This window comes from Dermacentor variabilis, chromosome 6, assembly GCF_050947875.1.
Source record: "Dermacentor variabilis isolate Ectoservices chromosome 6, ASM5094787v1, whole genome shotgun sequence".
NCBI classification, from domain to species: domain Eukaryota; kingdom Metazoa; phylum Arthropoda; class Arachnida; order Ixodida; family Ixodidae; genus Dermacentor; species Dermacentor variabilis.
Genome location: NC_134573.1, coordinates 20,809,727 through 20,834,206, shown reverse-complemented (window position 1 = coordinate 20,834,206; position 24,480 = coordinate 20,809,727).

Sequence of the window (24,480 nt, the reverse complement as noted above, 5' to 3'; positions counted from 1 at the left end):
CACAGCGCCGAGCTGCTTTTGCTTAACTTCGTCACCAGACTGGCGCTGCGAGGGTGCTTGAAATGTAATCCGAAAAGTTGTGAAATTATTACGGTAATGTTGGGGGTGAGAGAAAGCGTCGCGAACCTCTCCCGGTAACATTCAGTACACACAAAACTAACTGCAAACCACCGCCGAGCTGCTTTTGGTCAACTTCGTCACAAAACCTGGCGCCGCGAGGGTGCTTGAAATGTAGTCCGAAAAGTAGTGAAATTATTACGGTAATGTTGGGGGTGAGAGAAAGCGTCACGAACCTCTCCCGGTAACACTCAGTACACGCAAAACTAATTGCTTCACATGGCCGAGCTGCGTTTGGTTAACTTCGTCACAAAACCAGCCGCCGCGAGGGTGTTTGAAATGTAGTCCGAAAAGTAGTGAAATTATTACGGTAATTTTGGGGGTCAGAGAAAGCGTCACGAACCTCTCCCGGTAACCTTCAATACACGCGAAAGTAACTGCATCCCACGGCCGAGCTGCTTTTGGTTAACTTCGTCACAAAACCTGGCGCCGCGAGGGTGTTTGAAATGTAGTCCGAAAAGTAGTGAAATTATTACGGTAATGTTGGGGGTCAGAGAAAGCGTCAAGAACCTCTCCCGATAACATTCAGTGGACGCGAAACTAACTGCATCACACGGGGGAGCTGCTTTTGGTTAACTACGTCACAGAACCTGTCGACGCGAGGGTGCTTGAAATGTGGTCGGAAAAGTAGTTAAATTATTGCGGTAATTTTGGGGTTCAGAGAAAGCGTCACAAACCTCTCCCGGTAACATTCAGTAAACCCAAAACTAATTGCATCACATGGCCGAGCTGCTTTTGGTTAACTTCGTCACAAAACTGGCGCCGCGAGGGTGCTTGAAATGCAGTCCGAAAAGTAGTGGAATTATTACGGTAATGTTGGGGGACAGAGAAAGCGTCACGAACCTCTCCCGGTAACATTCAGTACACGTGAAACTAACTGCATCCCACGGCGTAGCTGCTTTTGGTTTACTTCGTCACAAAACGTGGCGCTGCGAGGGTGCTTGAAATGTAGTCCAAAAAGTAGTGAAATTATTACGGTAATGTTGGGGGTCAGAGAAAGCGTGACAAACCTCTCTCGTTAACATTCAGTACACGCGAAACTAACTGCATCCCACGGCCGAGCTGATTTTGGTTAACTTCGTCAAAAAACGTGGCGGAGCAAGGGTGCTTGAAATGTAGTCCGAAATGTAATGAAATCATTACTTTAATGCTGGGGGTCCGAGAAAGCGTCACGAACCTCTCCCGGTAACATTCAGTACACGCGAAACTAATTGCATCCCACGGCCGAGCTGCTTTTGGTTAACTTCGTCACAAAACCTGGCGCCGCGAGGGTGTTTGAAATGTAGTCCGAAAAGTAGTGAAATAATTACGGTAACGTTGGGGGTCAGAGAAAGCGTCACGAACCTCTCCCGGTAACATTCAGTACACGCGAAACTAACTGCATCCCACGGCCGAGCTGCTTTTGGTTACCTTCGTCACAAAACGTGGCGCCGCGAGGGTGCTTGAAAAGTAGTCCAAGAATAGTGAAATTATTACGGTAATGTTGGGGGTCAGAGAAAGCGTCAAGAACCTCTCCCGATAACATTCAGTGGACGCGAAACTAACTGCATCACACGGGGTAGCTGCTTTTGGTTAACTACGTCACAGAACCTGTCGACGCGAGGGTGCTTGAAATGTGGTCGGAAAAGTAGTTAAATTATTGCGGTAATTTTGGGGTTCAGAGAAAGCGTCACGAACCTCTCCCGGTAACATTCAGTACACGCAAAACTAATTGCATCACATGGCCGAGCTGCTTTTGGTTAACTTCGTCACAAAACTGGCGCCGCGAGGGTGCTTGAAATGCAGTCCGAAAAGTAGTGGAATTATTACGGTAATGTTGGGGGACAGAGAAAGCGTCACGAACCTCTCCCGGTAACATTCAGTACACGTGAAACTAACTGCATGCCACGGCGTAGCTGCTTTTGGTTTACTTCGTCACAAAACGTGGCGCTGCGAGGGTGCTTGAAATGTAGTCCAAAAAGTAGTGAAATTATTACGGTAATGTTGGGGGTCAGAGAAAGCGTGACAAACCTCTCTCGTTAACATTCAGTACACGCGAAACTAACTGCATCCCACGGCCGAGCTGATTTTGGTTAACTTCGTCAAAAAACGTGGCGGAGCAAGGGTGCTTTAAATGTAGTCCAAAAAGTAGTGAAATTATTACGGTAATGTTTGGGGTCAGAGAAAGCGTCACGAACCTCTCCCGGTAACATTTAGTACACGCGAAACTAACGGCATCACACGGCGGAGCTGCTTTTGGTTAACTTCGTCAAAAAACTGGCGCCGCGAGGGTGCTTGAAATGTAGTCCGAAAAGTAGTGAAATTATTACGGTAATGTTGGGGGTCAGAGAAAGCGTCACGAACCTCTCCCGGCAATATTCCGTACACGCGAAACTAACTGCATCACACGGCCGAGCTGCTTTTGGTTACCTTCGTCACAAAACTGGCGCCGCGAGGGTGCTTGAAATGTAGTCCGAAAAGTACTGAAATATTTACGGTAAAGTTGGGGGACAAAAAAAGCGTCGCGAACCTCTCCCGGTAACATTCAGTACACGCGAAACTAACTGCATCCCACGGCCGAGCTGATTTTGGTTAACTTCGTCACAAAACGTGGAGCCGCGAGGGTGCTTGAAATGTAGTCCTAAATGTAGTGAAATTATTACGGTAATGTTGGGGGTCAGAGAAAGCGTCACGAATCTCTCCCGGTAACATTTAGTACACGCGAAACTAACCGCATCACACGGCCGAGCTGCTTTTGCTTAACTTCGTCACCAGACTGGCGCCGCGAGGGTGCTTGAAATGTAGTCCGAAAAGTAGTGAAATTATTACGGCAATGTTGGGGGTCAGAGAAAGCGTCACGAACCTCTCCCGGTAACATTTAGTACACGCGAAACTAACTGCATCCCACGGCCGAGCTGCTTTTGGTTAACTTCGTCACAAAACCTGGCGCCGCGAGGGTGCTTGAAATGTAGTCCGAAAAGTAGTGAAATTATTACGGTAATTTTGCGGGTCAGAGAAAGCGTCACGAACCTCTCCCGGTAACATTCAGTACACGCAAAACTAATTGCATCACACGGCCGAGGTGCTTTTGGTTAACTTCGTCACAAAACTGGCGCCGCGAGGGTGCTTGAAATGCAGTCCGAAAAGTAGTGGAATTATTACGGTAATGTTGGGGGACAGAGAAAGCATCACGAACCTCTCCCGGTAACATTCAGTACACGTGAAACTAACTGAATCCCACGGCGTAGCTGCTTTTGGTTTACTTCGTCACAAAACGTGGCGCTGCGAGGGTGCTTGAAATGTAGTCCAAAAAGTAGTGAAATTATTACGGTAATGTTGGGGGTCAGAGAAAGCGTGACAAACCTCTCTCGTTAACATTCAGTACACGCGAAACTAACTGCATCCCACGGCCGAGCTGCTTTTGCTTAACTTCGTCACCAGACTGGCGCTGCGAGGGTGCTTGAAATGTAGTCCGAAAAGTAGTGAAATTATTACGGCAATGTTGGGGGTCAGAGAAAGCGTCACGAACCTCTCCCGGTAACATTTAGAACACGCGAAACTAACTGCATCCCACGGCCGAGCTGCTTTTGGTTAACTTCGTCACAAAACCTGGTGCCGCGAGGGTGCTTGAAATGTAGTCCAAAAAGTAGTGAAATTATTACGGTAATGTTGGGGGTCAGAGAAAGCGCCACGAACCTCTCCCGGTAACATTCAGTACACGCAAAACTAATTCCATCACACGGCCGAGCTGCGTTCGGTTAACTTCGTCACAAAACCAGGCGCCGCGAGGGTGCTTGAAATGTAGTCCGAAAAGTAGTGAAATTATTACGGTAATGTTGGGGGTCAGAAAAAGCGTGACGAATCTCTCCCGGTAACATTCAGTACACGCAAAACTAACTGGAAACCACTGCCGAGCTGCTTTTGGTTAACTTCGTCACAAAACCTGGCGCCGCGAGGGTGCTTGAAATGTAGTCCGAAAAGTAGTGAAATTATTACGGTAAGGTTAGGGGTCAGAGAAAGCGTCACGAATCTCTCCCGGTAACATTTAGTACACGCGAAACTAACCGCATCACACGGCCGAGCTGCTTTTGCTTAACTTCGTCACCAGACTGGCGCCGCGAGGGTGCTTGAAATGTAGTCCGAAAAGTAGTGAAATTATTACGGCAATGTTGGGGGTCAGAGAAAGCGTCACGAACCTGTCCCGGTAACATTTAGTACACGCGAAACTAACTGCATCCCACGGCCGAGCTGCTTTTGGTTAACTTCGTCACAAAACCTGGCGCCGCGAGGGTGCTTGAAATGTAGTGCAAAAAGTAGTGAAATTATAACGGTAATGTTGAGGGTCAGAGAAAGCGTCACGAACCTCTCCCGGTAACATTCAGTACACGCAAAACTAATTGCATCACACGGCCGAGGTGCTTTTGGTTAACTTCGTCACAAAACTGGCGCCGCGGGGGTGCTTGAAATGCAGTCCGAAAAGTAGTGAAATTATTACGGTAATGTTGGGGGACCGAGAAAGCGTCACGAACCTCTCCCGGTAACATTCAGTACACGCGAAACTAATTGCATCCCACGGCCGAGCTGCTTTTGGTTAAATTCGTCACAAAACCTGGCGCCGCGAGGGTGCTTGAAATGTAGTCCGAAAAGTAGTGAAATTATTACGGTAATGTTGGGGGTCAGAGAAAGCGTCACGAACCTCTCCCGGTAACATACAGTACACGCAAAACTAATTGCATCGCACGGCCGAGCTGCGTTTGGTTAACTTCGTCACAAAACCAGGCGCCGCGGGGGAGCTTACCATGTAGTCCAAAAAGTTGTGAAATTATTACGGTAATGTTGGGGGTGAGAGAAAGCGTCACGACCCTCTCCCGGTAACATTCAGTACACGTAAAACTAACTGCATACCACCGCCGAGCTGCTTTTGGTTAACTTCGTCACAAAACTGGCCCCGCGAGGGTGCTTGAGATGTAGTCCGAAAAGTAGTGAAATTATTACGGTAATGTTGGGGGTCAGAGAAAGCGTCCCGAACCTCTCCCGGTAACATTCATACACGCGAAACTAACTGCATCACAGGGCCGAGCTGCTTTTGCTTAACTTCGTCACCAGACTGGCGCTGCGAGGGTGCTTGAAATGTAATCCGAAAAGTTGTGAAATTATTACGGTAATGTTGGGGGTGAGAGAAAGCGTCGCGAACCTCTCCCGGTAACATTCAGTACACACAAAACTAACTGCAAACCACCGCCGAGCTGCTTTTGGTCAACTTCGTCACAAAACCTGGCGCCGCGAGGGTGCTTGAAATGTAGTCCGAAAAGTAGTGAAATTATTACGGTAATGTTGGGGGTGAGAGAAAGCGTCACGAACCTCTCCCGGTAACACTCAGTACACGCAAAACTAATTGCATCACATGGCCGAGCTGCGTTTGGTTAACTTCGTCACAAAACCAGCCGCCGCGAGGGTGTTTGAAATGTAGTCCGAAAAGTAGTGAAATTATTACGGTAATTTTGGGGGTCAGAGAAAGCGTCACGAACCTCTCCCGGTAACCTTCAATACACGCGAAAGTAACTGCATCCCACGGCCGAGCTGCTTTTGGTTAACTTCGTCACAAAACCTGGCGCCGTGAGGGTGTTTGAAATGTAGTCCGAAAAGTAGTGAAATTATTACGGTAATGTTGGGGGTCAGAGAAAGCGTCAAGAACCTCTCCCGATAACATTCAGTGGACGCGAAACTAACTGCATCACTCGGGGGAGCTGCTTTTGGTTAACTACGTCACAGAACCTGTCGACGCGAGGGTGCTTGAAATGTGGTCGGAAAAGTAGTTAAATTATTGCGGTAATTTTGGGGTTCAGAGAAAGCGTCACGAACCTCTCCCGGTAACATTCAGTACACGCAAAACTAATTGCATCACATGGCCGAGCTGCTTTTGGTTAACTTCGTCACAAAACTGGCGCCGCGAGGGTGCTTGAAATGCAGTCCGAAAAGTAGTGGAATTATTACGGTAATGTTGGGGGACAGAGAAAGCGTCACGAACCTCTCCCGGTAACATTCAGTACACGTGAAACTAACTGCATCCCACGGCGTAGCTGCTTTTGGTTTACTTCGTCACAAAACGTGGCGCTGCGAGGGTGCTTGAAATGTAGTCCAAAAAGTAGTGAAATTATTACGGTAATGTTGGGGGTCAGAGAAAGCGTGACAAACCTCTCTCGTTAACATTCAGTACACGCGAAACTAACTGCATCCCACGGCCGAGCTGATTTTGGTTAACTTCGTCAAAAAACGTGGCGGAGCAAGGGTGCTTGAAATGTAGTCCGAAATGTAATGAAATCATTACTTTAATGCTGGGGGTCCGAGAAAGCGTCACGAACCTCTCCCGGTAACATTCAGTACACGCGAAACTAATTGCATCCCACGGCCGAGCTGCTTTTGGTTAACTTCGTCACAAAACCTGGCGCCGCGAGGGTGTTTGAAATGTAGTCCGAAAAGTAGTGAAATAATTACGGTAACGTTGGGGGTCAGAGAAAGCGTCACGAACCTCTCCCGGTAACATTCAGTACACGCGAAACTAACTGCATCACACGGCCGAGCTGCTTTTGGTTACCTTCGTCACAAAACTGGCGCCGCGAGGGTGCTTGAAATGTAGTCCGAAAAGTACTGAAATATTTACGGTAAAGTTGGGGGACAAAAAAAGCGTCGCGAACCTCTCCCGGTAACATTCAGTACACGCGAAACTAACTGCATCCCACGGCCGAGCTGATTTTGGTTAACTTCGTCACAAAACGTGGAGCCGCGAGGGTGCTTGAAATGTAGTCCTAAAAGTAGTGAAATTATTACGGTAATGTTGGGGGTCAGAGACAGCGTCACGAATCTCTCCCGGTAACATTTAGTACACGCGAAACTAACCGCATCACACGGCTGAGCTGCTTTTGCTTAACTTCGTCACCAGACTGGCGCCGCGAGGGTGCTTGAAATGTAGTTCGAAAAGTAGTGAAATTATTACGGCAATGTTGGGGGTCAGAGAAAGCGTCACGAAGCTCTCCCGGTAACATTTAGTACACGCGAAACTAACTGCATCCCACGGCCGAGCTGCTTTTGGTTAACTTCGTCACAAAACCTGGCGCCGCGAGGGTGCTTGAAATGTAGTTCGAAAAGTAGTGAAATTATTACGGCAATGTTGGGGGACAGAGAAAGCGTCTCGAACCTCTCCCGGTAACATTCAGTTCACGCGAAACTAACTGCATCCCACTGCCGAGCTGCTTTTGGTTTACTTCGTCACAAAACGTGGCGCTGCGAGGGTGCTTGAAATGTAGTCCAAAAAGTAGTGAAATTATTACGGTAATGTTGGGGGTCAGAGAAAGCGTGACAAACCTCTCTCGGTAACATTCAGTACACGCGAAACTAACTGCATCCCACGGCTGAGCTGATTTTGGTTAACTTCGTCAAAAAACGTGGCGGAGCAAGGGTGCTTTAAATGTAGTCCAAAAAGTAGTGAAATTATTACGGTAATGTTTGTGGTCAGAGAAAGCGTCACGAACCTCTCCCGGTAACACTCAGTACACGCGAAACTAACTGCATCACACGGCGGAGCTGCTTTTGGCTAACTTCGTCAAAAAACTGGCGCCGCGAGGGTGCTTGAAATGCAGTCCGAAAAGTAGTGAAATTATTACGGTTATGTTGGGGGACAGAGAAAGCGTCACGAACCTCTCCCGGTAACATTCAGTACACGCAAAACTAACTGCATCACACTTCCAAGCTGCTTTTGGTTAACTTCGTCACAGAACCTGGCGCCGCGAGGGTGCTTGAAATGTAGTCCAAAAAGTAGTGAAATTATTACCGTAATGTTGGGGGTCAGAGAAAGCGTCACGAACCTCTCCCGGTAATATTCCGTACACGCGAAACTAACTGCATCACACGGCCGAGCTGCTTTTGGTTAACTTCGTCACAAAACGTCCCGCCGCGAGGGTGCTTGAAATGTAGTCCAAAAAGTTGTGAAATTATTACGGTAATGTTGGGGGACAGAGAAAGCGTCACGAACCTCTCCCGGTAATATTCAGTACACGGAAAACTAACCGCATCCCACGGCCGAGATCCTTTTGGTTGACTTCGTCACAAAACGTGGCACCGCGAGGGTGCTTGAAATGCAGTCCGAAAAGTAGTGAAATTATTACGGTAATGTTGGGGGACAGAGAAAGCGTCTCGAACCTCTCCCGGTAACATTCAGTTCACGCGAAACTAACTGCATCCCACTGCCGAGCTGCTTTTGGTTTACTTCGTCACAAAACGTGGCGCTACGAGGGTGCTTGAAATGTAGTCCAAAAAGTAGTGAAATTATTACGGTAATGTTGGGGGTCAGAGAAAGCGTGACAAACCTCTCTCGGTAACATTCAGTACACGCGAAACTAACTGCATCCCACGGCTGAGCTGATTTTGGTTAACTTCGTCAAAAAACGTGGCGGAGCAAGGGTGCTTTAAATGTAGTCCAAAAAGTAGTGAAATTATTATGGTAATGTTTGGGGTCAGAGAAAGCGTCACGAACCTCTCCCGGTAACACAGTACACGCGAAACTAACTGCATCACACGGCGGAGCTGCTTTTGGCTAACTTCGTCAAAAAACTGGCGCCGCGAGGGTGCTTGAAATGCAGTCCGAAAAGTAGTGAAATTATTACGGTTATGTTGGGGGACAGAGAAAGCGTCACGAACCTCTCCCGGTAATATTCCGTACACGCGAAACTAACTGCATCACACGGCCGAGCTGCTTTTGGTTAACTTCGTCACAAAACGTGGCGCCGCGAGGGTGCTTGAAATGTAGTCCAAAAAGTTGTGAAATTATTACGGTAATGTTGGGGGACAGAGAAAGCGTCACGAACCTCTCCCGGTAATATTCAGTACACGCAAAACTAACCGCATCACACGGCCGAGCTGCTTTTGCTTAACTTCTTCACAAAACCTGGCGCCGCGAGGGTGCTTGAAATGTAGTCCGAAAAGTAGTGAAATTATTACGGTAATGTTGGGGGTCAGAGAAAGCGTCACGAACCTCTCCCGGTAATATTCCGTACACGCGAAACTAACTGCATCACACGGCCGAGCTGCTTTTGGTTGACTTCGTCACAAAACGTGGTGCCGCGAGGGTGCTTGAAAAGTAGTCCTAAAAGTAGTGAAATTATTACGGCAATGTTGGGGGTCAGAGAAAGCGTCACGAACCTGTCCCGGTAACATTTAGTGCACGCGAAACTAACTGCATCCCACGGCCGAGCTGCTTTTGGTTAACTTCGTCACAAAACCTGGCGCCGCGAGGGTGCTTGAAATGTAGTCCGAAAAGTAGTGAAATAATTACAGTAATGTTGGGGGACAGAGAAAGCGTCACGGACCTCTCCCGGTAACATTTAGTACGCGCGAAACTAACTGCATCACACGGCCGAGCTGCTTTTGGTTAACTTCTTCACAAAACCAGGCGCCGCGAGGGTGCTTGAAATGTAATCCGAAAAGTAGTGAAATTGTTACGGTAATGTTGGGGGTCAGAGAAAGCGTCACGAACCTCTCCCGGTAACACTCAGTACACGCAAAACTAATTGCATCACATGGCCGAGCTACGTTTGGTTAACTTCATCACAAAACCAGGCGCCGCGAGGGTGTTTGAAATGTAGTCCGAAAAGTAGTGAAATTATTACGGTAATTTTGGGTGTCAGAGAAAGCGTCACGAACCTCTCCCGGTAACCTTCAGTACACGCGAAAGTAACTGCATCCCACGGCCGAGCTGCTTTTGGTTAACTTCGTCACAAAACCTGGCGCCGCGAGGGTGTTTGAAATGTAGTCCGAAAAGTAGTGAAATTATTACGGTAACGTTGGGGGTCAGAGAAAGCGTCACGAACCTCTCCCGGTAACATTCAGTACACGCGAAACTAACTGCATCCCACGGCCGAGCTGCTTTTGGTTAACTTCGTCACAAGACGGGGCGCCGCGAGGGTGCTTGAAAAGTAGTCGAAGAAGTAGTGAAATTATTACGGTAATGTTGGGGGTCAGAGAAAGCGTCAAGAACCTCTCCCGATAACATTCAGTGGACGCGAAACTAACTGCATCACATGGGGGAGCTGCTTTTGGTTAACTACGTCACAGAACCTGTCGACGCGAGGGTGCTTGAAATGTGGTCGGAAAAGTAGTTAAATTATTGCGGTAATTTTGGGGTTCAGAGAAAGCGTCACGAACCTCTCCCGGTAACATTCAGTACACGCAAAACTAATTGCATCACATGGCCGAGCTGCTTTTGGTTAACTTCGTCACAAAACTGGCGCCGCGAGGGTGCTTGAAATGCAGTCCGAAAAGTAGTGGAATTACTACGGTAATGTTGGGGGACAGAGAAAGCGTCACGAACCTCTCCCGGTAACATTCAGTACACGTGAAACTAACTGCATCCCACGGCGTAGCTGCTTTTGGTTTACTTCGTCACAAAACGTGGCGCTGCGAGGGTGCTTGAAATGTAGTCCAAAAAGTAGTGAAATTATTACGGTAATGTTGGGGGTCAGAGAAAGCGTGACAAACCTCTCTCGTTAACATTCAGTACACGCATACCTAACTGCATCCCACGGCCGAGCTGATTTTGGTTAACTTCGTCAAAAAACGTGGCGGAGCAAGGGTGCTTGAAATGTAGTCCGAAAAGTAATGAAATCATTACTTTAATGCTGGGGGTCCGAGAAAGCGTCACGAACCTCTCCCGGTAACATTCAGTACACGCGAAACTAATTGCATCCCACGGCCGAGCTGCTTTTGGTTAACTTCGTCACCAAACCTGGCGCCGCGAGGGTGTTTGAAATGTAGTCCGAAAAGTAGTGAAATTATTACGGTAACGTTGGGGGTCAGAGAAAGCGTCACGAACCTCTCCCGGTAACATTCAGTACACGCGAAACTAACTGCATCCCACGGCCGAGCTGATTTTGGTTAACTTCGTCACAAAACGTGGCGCCGCGAGGGTGCTTGAAAAGTAGTCCAAGAAGTAGTGAAATTATTACGGTAATGTTGGGGGTCAGAGAAAGCGTCAAGAACCTCTCCCGACAACATTCAGTGGACGCGAAACTAACTGCATCACACGGGGGAGCTGCTTTTGGTTAACTACGTCACAGAACCTGTCGACGCGAGGGTGCTTGAAATGTGGTCGGAAAAGTAGTAAAATTATTGCGGTAATTTTGGGGTTCAGAGAAAGCGTCACGAACCTCTCCCGGTAACATTCAGTACACGCAAAACTAATTGCATCACATGGCCGAGCTGCTTTTGGTTAAATTCGTCACAAAACTGGTGCCGCGAGGGTGCTTGAAATGCAGTCCGAAAAGTAGTGGAATTATTACGGTAATGTTGGGGGACAGAGAAAGCGTCACGAACCTCTCCCGGTAACATTCAGTACACGTGAAACTAACTGCATCCCACGGCGTAGCTGCTTTTGGTTTACTTCGTCACAAAACGTGGCGCTGCGAGGGTGCTTGAAATGTAGTCCAAAAAGTAGTGAAATTATTACGGTAATGTTGGGGGTCAGAGAAAGCGTGACAAACCTCTCTCGTTAACATTCAGTACACGCGAAACTAACTGCATCCCACGGCCGAGCTGATTTTGGTTAACTTCGTCAAAAAACGTGGCGGAGCAAGGGTGCTTTAAATGTAGTCCAAAAAGTAGTGAAATTATTACGGTAATGTTTGGGGTCAGAGAAAGCGTCACGAACCTCTCCCGGTAACATTTAGTACACGCGAAACTAACTGCTTCACACGCCGGAGCTGCTTTTGGTTAACTTCGTCAAAAAACTGGCGGCGCGAAGGTTCTTGAAATGCAGTCCGAAAAGTAGTGAAATTATTACGGTTATGTTGGGGGTCAGAGAAAGCGTGACAAACCTCTCTCGGTAACATTCAGTACACGCGAAACTAACTGCATCCCACGGCTGAGCTGATTTTGGTTAACTTCGTCAAAAAACCTGGCGGAGCAAGGGTGCTTTAAATGTAGTCCAAAAAGTAGTGAAATTATTACGGTAATGTTTGGGGTCAGAGAAAGCGTCACGAACCTCTCCCGGTAACACTCAGTACACGCGAAACTAACTGCATCACACGGCGGAGCTGCTTTTGGCTAACTTCGTCAAAAAACTGGCGCCGCGAGGGTGCTTGAAATGCAGTCCGAAAAGTAGTGAAATTATTACGGTTATGTTGGGGGACAGAGAAAGCGTCACGAACCTCTCCCGGTAACATTCAGTACACGCAAAACCAACTGCATCACACTTCCAAGCTGCTTTTGGTTAACTTCGTCACAGAACCTGGCGCCGCAAGGGTGCTTGAAAAGTAGTCCTAAAAGTAGTGAAATTATTACGGCAATGTTGGGGGTCAGAGAAAGCGTCACGAACCTGTCCCGGTAACATTTAGTGCACGCGAAACTAACTGCATCCCACGGCCGAGCTGCTTTTGGTTAACTTCGTCACAAAACCTGGCGCCGCGAGGGTGCTTGAAATGTAGTCCGAAAAGTAGTGAAATAATTACAGTAATGTTGGGGGACAGAGAAAGCGTCACGGACCTCTCCCGGTAACATTTAGTACGCGCGAAACTAACTGCATCACACGGCCGAGCTGCTTTTGGTTAACTCCTTCGCAAAACCAGGCGCCGCGAGGGTGCTTGAAATGTAATCCGAAAGGTAGTGAAATTGTTACGGTAATGTTGGGGGTCAGAGAAAGCGTCACGAACCTCTCCCGGTAACACTCAGTACACGCAAAACTAATTGCATCACATGGCCGAGCTACGTTTGGTTAACTTCGTCACAAAACCAGGCGCCGCGAGGGTGTTTGAAATGTAGTCCGAAAAGTAGTGAAATTATTACGGTAATTTTGGGTGTCAGAGAAAGCGTCACGAACCTCTCCCGGTAACCTTCAGTACACGCGAAAGTAACTGCATCCCACGGCCGAGCTGCTTTTGGTTAACTTCGTCACAAAACCTGGCGCCGCGAGGGTGTTTGAAATGTAGTCCGAAAAGTAGTGAAATTATTACGGTAACGTTGGGGGTCAGAGAAAGCGTCACGAACCTCTCCCGGTAACATTCAGTACACGCGAAACTAACTGCATCCCACGGCCGAGCTGCTTTTGGTTAACTTCGTCACAAGACGTGGCGCCGCGGGGGTGCTTGAAAAGTAGTCGAAGAAGTAGTGAAATTATTACGGTAATGTTGGGGGTCAGAGAAAGCGTCAAGAACCTCTCCCGATAACATTCAGTGGACGCGAAACTAACTGCATCACATGGGGGAGCTGCTTTTGGTTAACTATGTCACAGAACCTGTCGACGCGAGGGTGCTTGAAATGTGGTCGGAAAAGTAGTTAAATTATTGCGGTAATTTTGGGGTTCAGAGAAAGCGTCACGAACCTCTCCCGGTAACATTCAGTACACGCAAAACTAATTGCATCACATGGCCGAGCTGCTTTTGGTTAACTTCGTCACAAAACTGGCGCCGCGAGGGTGCTTGAAATGCAGTCCGAAAAGTAGTGGAATTATTACGGTAATGTTGGGGGACAGAGAAAGCGTCACGAACCTCTCCCGGTAACATTCAGTACACGTGAAACTAACTGCATCCCACGGCGTAGCTGCTTTTGGTTTACTTCGTCACAAAACGTGGCGCTGCGAGGGTGCTTGAAATGTAGTCCAAAAAGTAGTGAAATTATTACGGTAATGTTGGGGGTCAGAGAAAGCGTGACAAACCTCTCTCGTTAACATTCAGTACACGCGAAACTAACTGCATCCCACGGCCGAGCTGATTTTGGTTAACTTCGTCAAAAAACGTGGCGGAGCAAGGGTGCTTGAAATGTAGTCCGAAAAGTAATGAAATCATTACTTTAATGCTGGGGGTCCGAGAAAGCGTCACGAACCTCTCCCGGTAACATTCAGTACACGCGAAACTAATTGCATCCCACGGCCGAGCTGCTTTTGGTTAACTTCGTCACAAAACCTGGCGCCGCGAGGGTGTTTGAAATGTAGTCCGAAAAGTAGTGAAATTATTGCGGTAACGTTGGGGGTCAGAGAAAGCGTCACGAACCTCTCCCGGTAACATTCAGTACACGCGAAACTAACTGCATCCCACGGCCGAGCTGCTTTTGGTTAACTTCGTCACAAAACGTGGCGCCGCGAGGGTGCTTGAAAAGTAGTCCAAGAAGTAGTGAAATTATTACGGTAATTTTGGGGGTCAGAGAAAGCGTCAAGAACCTCTCCCGACAACATTCAGTGGACGCGAAACTAACTGCATCACACGGGGGAGCTGCTTTTGGTTAACTACGTCACAGAACCTGTCGACGCGAGGGTGCTTGAAATGTGGTCGGAAAAGTAGTTAAATTATTGCGGTAATTTTGGGGTTCAGAGAAAGCGTCACGAACCTCTCCCGGTAACATTCAGTACACGCAAAACTAATTGCATCACATGGCCGAGCTGCTTTTGGTTAACTTCGTCACAAAACTGGTGCCGCGAGGGTGCTTGAAATGCAGTCCGAAAAGTAGTGGAATTATTACGGTAATGTTGGGGGACAGAGAAAGCGTCACGAACCTCTCCCGGTAACATTCAGTACACGTGAAACTAACTGCATCCCACGGCGTAGCTGCTTTTGGTTTACTTCGTCACAAAACGTGGCGCTGCGAGGGTGCTTGAAATGTAGTCCAAAAAGTAGTGAAATTATTACGGTAATGTTGGGGGTCAGAGAAAGCGTCAAGAACCTCTCCCGACAACATTCAGTGGACGCGAAACTAACTGCATCACACGGGGGAGCTGCTTTTGGTTAACTACGTCACAGAACCTGTCGACGCGAGGGTGCTTGAAATGTGGTCGGAAAAGTAGTTAAATTATTGCGGTAATTTTGGGGTTCAGAGAAAGCGTCACGAACCTCTCCCGGTAACATTCAGTACACGCAAAACTAATTGCATCACATGGCCGAGCTGCTTTTGGTTAACTTCGTCACAAAACTGGTGCCGCGAGGGTGCTTGAAATGCAGTCCGAAAAGTAGTGGAATTATTACGGTAATGTTGGGGGACAGAGAAAGCGTCACGAACCTCTCCCGGTAACATTCAGTACACGTGAAACTAACTGCATCCCACGGCGTAGCTGCTTTTGGTTTACTTCGTCACAAAACGTGGCGCTGCGAGGGTGCTTGAAATGTAGTCCAAAAAGTAGTGAAATTATTACGGTAATGTTGGGGGTCAGAGAAAGCGTGACAAACCTCTCTCGTTAACATTCAGTACACGCGAAACTAACTGCATCCCACGGCCGAGCTGATTTTGGTTAACTTCGTCAAAAAACGTGGCGGAGCAAGGGTGCTTTAAATGTAGTCCAAAAAGTAGTGAAATTATTACGGTAATGTTTGGGGTCAGAGAAAGCGTCACGAACCTCTCCCGGTAACATTTAGTACACGCGAAACTAACTGCTTCACACGGCGGAGCTGCTTTTGGTTAACTTCGTCAAAAAACTGGCGGCGCGAAGGTTCTTGAAATGCAGTCCGAAAAGTAGTGAAATTATTACGGTTATGTTGGGGGACAGAGAAACCGTCACGAACCTCTCCCGGTAACATTCAGTACACGCAAAACTAACTGCATCACACTTCCAAGCTGCTTTTGGTTAACTTCGTCACAGAACCTGGCGCCGCGAGGGTGCTTGAAATGTAGTCCGAAAAGTAGTGAAATTATTACGGTAATGTTGGGGGTCAGAGAAAGCGTCACGAACCTCTCCCGGTAATATTCCGTACACGCGAAACTAACTGCATCCCACTGCCGAGCTGCTTTTGGTTAACTTCGTCAGAAAACCTGGCGCCGCGAGGGTGCTTGAAATGTAGTCCGAAAAGTAGTGAAATTATTACGGTAATGTTGGGGGTCAGAGAAAGCGTCACGAACCTCTCCCGGTAACACTCAGTACACGCAAAACTAATTGCATCACATGGCCGAGCTGCGTTTGGTTAACTTCGTCACAGAACCTGTCGACGCGAGGGTGCTTGAAATGTGGTCGCAAAAGTAGTTAAATTATTGCGGTAATTTTGGGGGTCAGCGAAAGCGTCACGAACCTCTCCCGGTAACATTCAGTACACGCAAAACTAATTGCATCACATGGCCGAGCTGCTTTTGGTTAACTTCGTCACAAAACTGGCGCCGCGAGGGTGCTTGAAATGCAGTCCGAAAAGTAGTAGAATTATTACGGTAATGTTGGGGGACAGAGAAAGCGTCAAGAACCTCTCCCGGTAACATTCAGTACACGCGAAACTAACTGCATCCCACGGCGTAGCTGCTTTTGGTTTACTTCGTCACAAAACGTGGCGCTGCGAGGGTGCTTGAAATGTAGTCCAAAAAGTAGTGAAATTATTACGGTAATGTTGGGGGTCAGAGAAAGCGTGACAAACCTCTCTCGGTAACATTCAGTACACGCGAAACTAACTGCATCCCACGGCTGAGCTGATTTTGGTTAACTTCGTCAAAAAACGTGGCGGAGCAAGGGTGCTTTAAATGTAGTCCAAAAAGTAGTGAAATTATTACGGTAATGTTTGGGGTCAGAGAAAGCGTCACGAACCTCTCCCGGTAATATTTAGTACACGCGAAACTAACTGCATCACACGGCGGAGCTGCTTTTGGTTAACTTCGTCAAAAAACTGGCGCCGCGAGGGTGCTTGAAATGCAGTCCGAAAAGTAGTGAAAGTATTACGGTTATGTTGGGGGACAGAGAAAGCGTCGCGAACCTCTCCCGGTAACATTCAGTACACGCAAAACTAACTGCATCACACGGCCGAGCTCCTTTTGGTTAACTTCGTCACAAAACGTGGTGCCGCGAGGGTGCTTGAAAAGTAGTCCTAAAAGTAGTGAAATAATTACGGTAATGTTGGGGGTCAGAGAAAGCGTCGCGAACCTCTCCCGGTAATATTCCGTACACGCGAAACTAACTGCATCACACGGCCGAGCTCCTTTTGGTTAACTTCGTCACAAAACGTGGTGCCGCGAGGGTGCTTGAAAAGTAGTCCTAAAAGTAGTGAAATTATTACGTAAATGTTGGGGGTCAGAGAAAGCGTCACGAATCTCTCCCGGTAACATTTAGTACACGCTAAACTAACCGCATCACACGGCCGAGCTGCTTTTGCTTAACTTCGTCACCAGACTGGCGCCGCGAGGGTGCTTGAAATGTAGTCCGAAAAGTAGTGAAATTATTACGGCAATGTTGGTGGTCAGAGAAAGCGTCACGAACCTCTCCTGGTAACATTTAGTACACGCGAAACTAACTGCATCCCACGGCCGAGCTGCTTTTGGTTAACTTCGTCACAAGACCTGGCGCCGCGAGGGTGCTTGAAATGTAGTCCGAAAAGTAGTGAAATTATTACGGTAATGTTGGGGGTCAGAGAAAGCGTCACGAACCTCTCCCGGTAACATTCAGTACGCGCAAAACTAATTGCATCACACGGCCGAGGTGCTTTTGGTTAACTTCGTCACAAAACTGGCGCCGCGAGGGTGCTTGAAATGTGGTCGGAAAAGTAGTTAAATTATTGCGGTAATTTTGGGGGTCAGAGAAAGCGTCACGAACCTCTCCCGGTAACATTCAGTACACGCAAAACTAATTGCATCACATGGCCGAGCTGCTTTTGGTTAACTTCGTCACAAAACTGGCGCCGCGAGGGTGCTTGAAATGCAGTACGAAAAGTAGTGGAATTATTACGGTAATGTTGGGGGACAGAGAAAGCGTCACGAACCTCTCCCGGTTACATTCAGTACACGTGAAACTAACTGCATCCCACGGCGTAGCTGCTTTTGGTTTACTTCGTCACAAAACGTGGCGCTGCGAGGGTGCTTGAAATGTAGTCCAAAAAGTAGTGAAATTATTACGGTACTGTTGGGGGTCAGAGAAAGCGTGACAAACTTCTCTCGGTAACATTCAGTACACGCGAAACTAACTGCATCCCACGGCTGAGCTGATTTTGGTTAACTTCGTCAAAAAACGTGGCGGAGCAAGGGTGCTTTAAATGTAGTCCAAAAAGTAGTGAAATTATTACGGTAATGTTTGGGGTCAGAGAAAGCGTCACGAACCTCTCCCGGTAACATTTAGTACACGCGAAACTAACTGCATCACACGGCGGAGCTGCTTTTGGTTAACTTCGTCAAAAAACTGGCGCCGCGAGGGTGCTTGAAATGCAGTCCGAAAAGTAGTGAAAGTATTACGGTTATGTTGGGGGACAGAGAAAGCGTCACGAACCTCTCCCGGTAACATTCAGTACACGCAAAACTAACTGCATCACACTTCCAAGCTGCTTTTGGTTAACTTCGTCACAGAACCTGGCGCCGCGAGGGTGCTTGAAATGTAGTCCGAAAAGTAGTGAAATTAATACGGTAATGTTGGGGGTCAGAGAAAGCGTCACGAACCTCTCCCGGTAATATTCCGTACACGCGAAACTAACTGCATCACACGGCCGAGCTGCTTTTGGTTAACTTCGTCACAAAACGTGGTGCCGCGAGGGTGCTTGAAAAGTAGTCCTAAAAGTAGTGAAATTATTACGTAAATGTTGGGGGTCAGAGAAAGCGTCACGAATCTCTCCCGGTAACATTTAGTACACGCGAAACTAACCGCATCACACGGCCGAGCTGCGTTTGCTTAAGTTCGTCACCAGACTGGCGCCACGAGGGTGCTTGAAATGTAGTCCGAAAAGTAGTGAAATTATTACGGCAATGTTGGGGGTCAGAGAAAGCGTCACGAACCTCTCCTGGTAACATTTAGTACACCCGAAACTAACTGCATCCCACGGCCGAGCTGCTTTTGGTTAACTTCGTCACAAAACCTGGCGCCGCGAGGGTGCTTGAAATGTCGTCCGAAAAGTAGTGAAATTATTACGGTAATGTTGGGGGTCAGAGAAAGCGTCACGAACCTCTCCCGGTAACATTCAGCACACGCAAAACTAATTGCATCACACGGCCGAGGTGCTTTTGGTTAACTTCGTCACAAAACTGGCGCCGCGAGGGTGCTTGAAATGTGGTCGGAAAAGTAGTTAAATTATTGCGGTAATTTTGGGGGTCAGAGAAAGCGTCACGAACCTCTCTCGGTAACATTCAGTACACGCAAAACTAATTGCATCACATGGCTGAGCTGCTTTTGGTTAACTTCGTCACAAAACTGGCGCCGGGAGGGTGCTTGAAATGCAGTACGAAAAGTAGCGGAATTATTACGGTAATGTTGGGGGACAGAGAAAGCGTCACGAACCTCTCCCGGTTACATTCAGTACACGTGAAACTAACTGCATCCCACGGCCGAGCTGATTTTGGTTAACTTCGTCAAAAAACGTGGCGGAGCAAGGGTGCTTTAAATGTAGTCCAAAAAGTAGTGAAATTATTACGGTAATGTTTGGGGTCAGAGAAAGCGTCACGAACCTCTCCCGGTAACATTTAGTACACGCGAAACTAACTGCATCACACGGCGGAGCTGCTTTTGGTAAACTTCGTCAAAAAACTGGCGCCACGAGGGTGCTTGAAATGCAGTACGAAAAGTAGCGGAATTATTACGGTAATGTTGGGGGACAGAGAAAGCGTCACGAACCTCTCCCGGTTACATTCAGTACACGTGAAACTAACTGCATCCCACGGCGTAGCTGCTTTTGGTTTACTTCGTCACAAAACGTGGCGCTGCGAGGGTGCTTGAAATGTAGTCCAAAAAGTAGTGAAATTATTACGGTAATGTTGGGGGTCAGAGAAAGCGTGACAAACCTCTCTCGGTAACATTCAGTACACGCGAAACTAACTGCATCCCACGGCCGAGCTGATTTTGGTTAACTTCGTCAAAAAACGTGGCGGAGCAAGGGTGCTTTAAATGTAGTCCAAAAAGTAGTGAAATTATTACGGTAATGTTTGGGGTCAGAGAAAGCGTCACGAACCTCTCCCGGTAACATTTAGTACACGCGAAACTAACTGCATCACACGGCGGAGCTGATTTTGGTTAACTTCGACACAAAACGTGGTGCCGCGAGGGTGCTTGAAATGTAGTCCTAAAAGTAGTGCAATTATTACGGTAATGTTGGGGGTCAGAGAAAGCGTCACGAATCTCTCCCGGTAACATTTAGTACACGCGAAACTGACCGCATCACACGGCCAAGCTGCATTTGCTTAACTTCGTCACCAGACTGGCGCCGCGAGGGTGCTTGAAATGTAGTCCGAAAAGTAGTGAAATTATTACGGCAATGTTGGGGGTCAGAGAAAGCGTCACGAACCTCTCCCGGTAACATTTAGTACACGCGAAACTAACTGCATCCCACGGGCGAGCTGCTTTTGGTTAACTTCGTCACAAAACCTGGCGCCGCGAGGGTGCTTGAAATGTAGTCCGAAAAGTAGTGAAATTATTACGGTAATTTTGCGGGTCAGAGAAAGCGTCACGAACCTCTCCCGGTAACATTCAGTACACGCAAAACTAATTGCATCACACGGCCGAGGTGCTTTTGGTTAACTTCGTCACAAAACTGGCGCCGCGAGGGTGCTTGAAATGCAGTCCGAAAAGTAGTGAAATTATTACGGTAATGTTGGGGGACAGAGAAAGCGTCTCGAACCTCTCCCGGTAACATTCAGTTCACGCGAAAATAACTGCATCCCACGACCGAGCTGCTTTTGGTTAACTTCGTCACAAAACCTGGCGCCGCGAGGGTGCTTGAAATGTAGTCCGAAAAGTAGTGAAATTATTACGGTAATGTTGGGGGTCAGAGAAAGCGTCACAAACCTCTCCCGGTAACACTCAGTACACGCAAAACAAATTGCATCACATGGCCGAGCTGCGTTTGGTTAACTTCGTCACAAAACCAGGCGCCGCGAGGGTGCTTGAAAAGTAGTCCAAGAAGTAGTGAAATTATTACGGTAATGTTGGGGGTCCGAGAAAGCGTCACGAACCTCTCCCGGTAACATTCAGTACACGCGAAACTAATTGCATCCCACGGCCGAGCTGCTTTTGGTTAACTTCGTCACAAAATCCGGCGCCGCGAGGGTGCTTGAAATGTAGTCCGAAAAGTAGTGAAATTATTACGGTAATGTTGGGGGTCACAGAAAGCGTCACGAACCTCTCCCGGTAAATTCAGTACACGCAAACTAATTGCATCACACGGCCGAGCTGCTTTTGGTTAACTTCGTCAGAAAACGTGGCGCCGCGAGGGTGCTTGAAATGTAGTCCAAAAAGTAGTGAAATCATTTCGGTAATTTTGCGGTCAGAGAAAGCGTCCCGAATCTCTCCCGGTGACATTTCGTACACGCCTAACTAACTGCATCACATGGCCAAGCTGCTTTTGGTTAACTTCGTCACAGAACCTGGCGCCGCGAGGGTGCTTGAAATGTACTCCGAAAAGTAGTAAAATTATTACGGTAAATTTGGGGGTCAGAGAAAGCGTCACGAACCTCTCCCGGTAACATTCAATACACGCGAAACTAACTGCATCCCACGGCCGAGCTGCTTTTGGTTAACTTCGTCAAAAAACCTGGCGCCGCGAGGGTGCTTGAAATGTAGTCCGAAAAGTAATGAAATCATAACTTTAATGCTGGGGGTCCGAGAAAGCGTCACGAACCTCTCCCGGTAACATTCAGTACACGCGAAACTAATTGCATCCCACGGCCGAGCTGCTTTTGGTTAACTTCGTCACAAAACCTGGCGCCACGAGGGTGCTTGAAATGTAGTCCGAAAAGTAGTGAAATTATTACGGTAATGTTGGGGGTCAGAGAAAGCATCACGAATCTCTCCCGGTAACATTTAGTACACGCGAAACTAACCGCATCACACGGCCGAGCTGCTTTTGCTTAACTTCGTCACCAGACTGGCGCTGCAAGGGTACTTGAAATGTAGTCCGAGAAGTAGTGAAATTATTATGGCAATGTTGGGGGTCAGAGAAAGCGTCACGAACCTCTCCAGGTAACATTAAGTACACGCGAAACTAACTGCATCCCACGGCCGAGCTGCTTTTGGTTAACTTCATCGCAAAACCCGGCGCCGCGAGGGTGCTTGAAATGTAGTCCGAAAAGTAGTGAAATTATTACGGTAATTTTGGGGGTCAGAGAAAGCGTCCCGAACCTCTCCCGGTAACATTCATACACGCGAAACTAACTGCATCAAAGGGCCGAGCTGCTTTTGCTTAACTTCGTCACCAGACTGGCGCCGCGAGGGTGCTTGAAATGTAGTCCGAAAAGTAGTGAAATTATTGCGGCAATGTTGGGGGTCAGAGAAAGCGTCAAGAACCTCTCTCGGTAACATTTAGAACACGCGAAACTAACTGCATCCCACGGCCGAGCTGCTTTTGGTTAACTTCGTCACAAAACCTGGCGCCGCGAGGGCGCTTGAAATGTAGTCCGAAAAGTAGTGAAATTATTACAGTAATGTTGGGGGTCAGAAAAAGCGTGACGAACCTCTCCCGGTAACATTCATACACGCTAAACTAACTGCATCACAGGGCCGAGCTGCTTTTGCTTAACTTCGTCACCAGACTGGCGCCGCGAGGGTGCTTGAAATGTAGTCCGAAAAGTAGTGAAATTATTACGGCAATGTTGGGGGTCAGAGAAAGCGTCACGAACCTCTCTCGGTAACATTTAGAACACGCGAAACTAACTGCATCCCACGGCCGAGCTGCTTTTGGTTAACTTCGTCACAAAACCTGGCGCCGCGAGGGTGCTTGAAACGTAGTCAAAAAAGTAGTGAAATTATTACGGTATTGTTGGGGGTCAGAGAAAGTGTCACGAACCTCTCCCGGTAACATTCAGTACACGTAAAACTAACTGCATACCACCGCCGAGCTGCTTTTGGTTAACTTCGTCACAAAACTGGCCCCGCGAGGGTGCTTAAAATGTAGTCCGAAAAGTTGTGAAATTATTACGGTAATGTTGGGGGTGAGAGAAAGCGTCACGAACCTCTCCCGGTAACATTCAGTACACGTAAAACTAACTGCATACCACCGCCGAGCTGCTTTTGGTTAACTTCGTCACAAAACTGGCCCCGCGAGGGTGCTTGAGATGTAGTCCGAAAAGTAGTGAAATTATTACGGTAATGTTGGGGGTCAGAGAAAGCGTCCCGAACCTCTCCCGGTAACATTCATACACGCGAAACTAACTGCATCACAGGGCCGAGCTGCTTTTGCTTAACTTCGTCACCAGACTGGCGCCGCGAGGGTGCTTGAAATGTAGTCCGAAAAGTAGTGAAATTATTACGGCAATGTTGGGGGTCAGAGAAAGCGTCACGAACCTCTCTCGGTAACATTTAGAACACGCGAAACTAACTGCATCCCACGGCCGAGCTGCTTTTGGTTAACTTCGTCACAAAACCTGGCGCCGCGAGGGTGCTTGAAATGTAGTCAAAAAAGTAGTGAAATTATTACGGTATTGTTGGGGGTCAGAGAAAGTGTCACGAACCTCACCCGGTAACATTCAGTACACGCAAAACTAATTGCATCACACGGCCGAGCTGCGTTTGGTTAACTTCGTCACAAAACCAGGCGCCGCGAGGGTGCTTGAAATGTAGTCCGAAAAGTAGTGAAATTATTACAGTAATGTTGGGGGTCAGAAAAAGCGTGACGAATCTCTCCCGGTAACATTTAGTACACGCGAAACTAACCGCATCACACGGCCGAGATGCTTTTGGTTAACTTCGTCACAAAACCAGGCGCCGCGAGGGTGCTTGAAAAGTAGTCCAAGAAGTAGTGAAATTATTACGGTAATGTTGGGGGTCAGAGAAAGCGTCACGAACCTCTCCCGATAACATTTAGTGGACGTGAAACTAACTGCATCACACGGCGGAGCTGCTTTTGGTTAACTTCGTCACAAAAGCGGGCGCCGCGAGGGTGCTTAAAATGTAGTCCGAAAAGTTGTGAAATGATTACGGTAATGTTGGGGGTGAGAGAAAGCGTCACGAACCTCTCCCGGTAACATTCAGTACACGTAAAACTAACTGCATACCACCGCCGAGCTGCTTTTGGTTAACTTCGTCACAAAACTGGCCCCGCGAGGGTGCTTAAAATGCAGTCCGAAAAGTTGTGAAATTATTACGGTAATGTTGGGGGTGAGAGAAAGCATCACGAACCTCTCCCGGTAACATTCAGTACACGTAAAACTAACTGCATACCACCGCCGAGCTGCGTTTGGTTAACTTCGTCACAAAACCAGGCGCCGCGAGGGTGCTTGAAATGTAGTCCGAAAAGTAGTGAAATTATTACAGTAATGTTGGGGTTCAGAAAAAGCGTGACGAATCTCTCCCGGTAACATTCAGTACACGCGAAACTAACCGCATCACACGGCCGAGATGCTTTTGCTTAACTTCGTCACAAAAGCTGGCGCCGCGAGGGTGACTAATAGGTAGTCCGAAAAGTTGTGAAATTATTACGGTAATGTTGGGGGTGAGAGAAAGCGTCACGAACCTCTCCCGGTAACATTCAGTACACG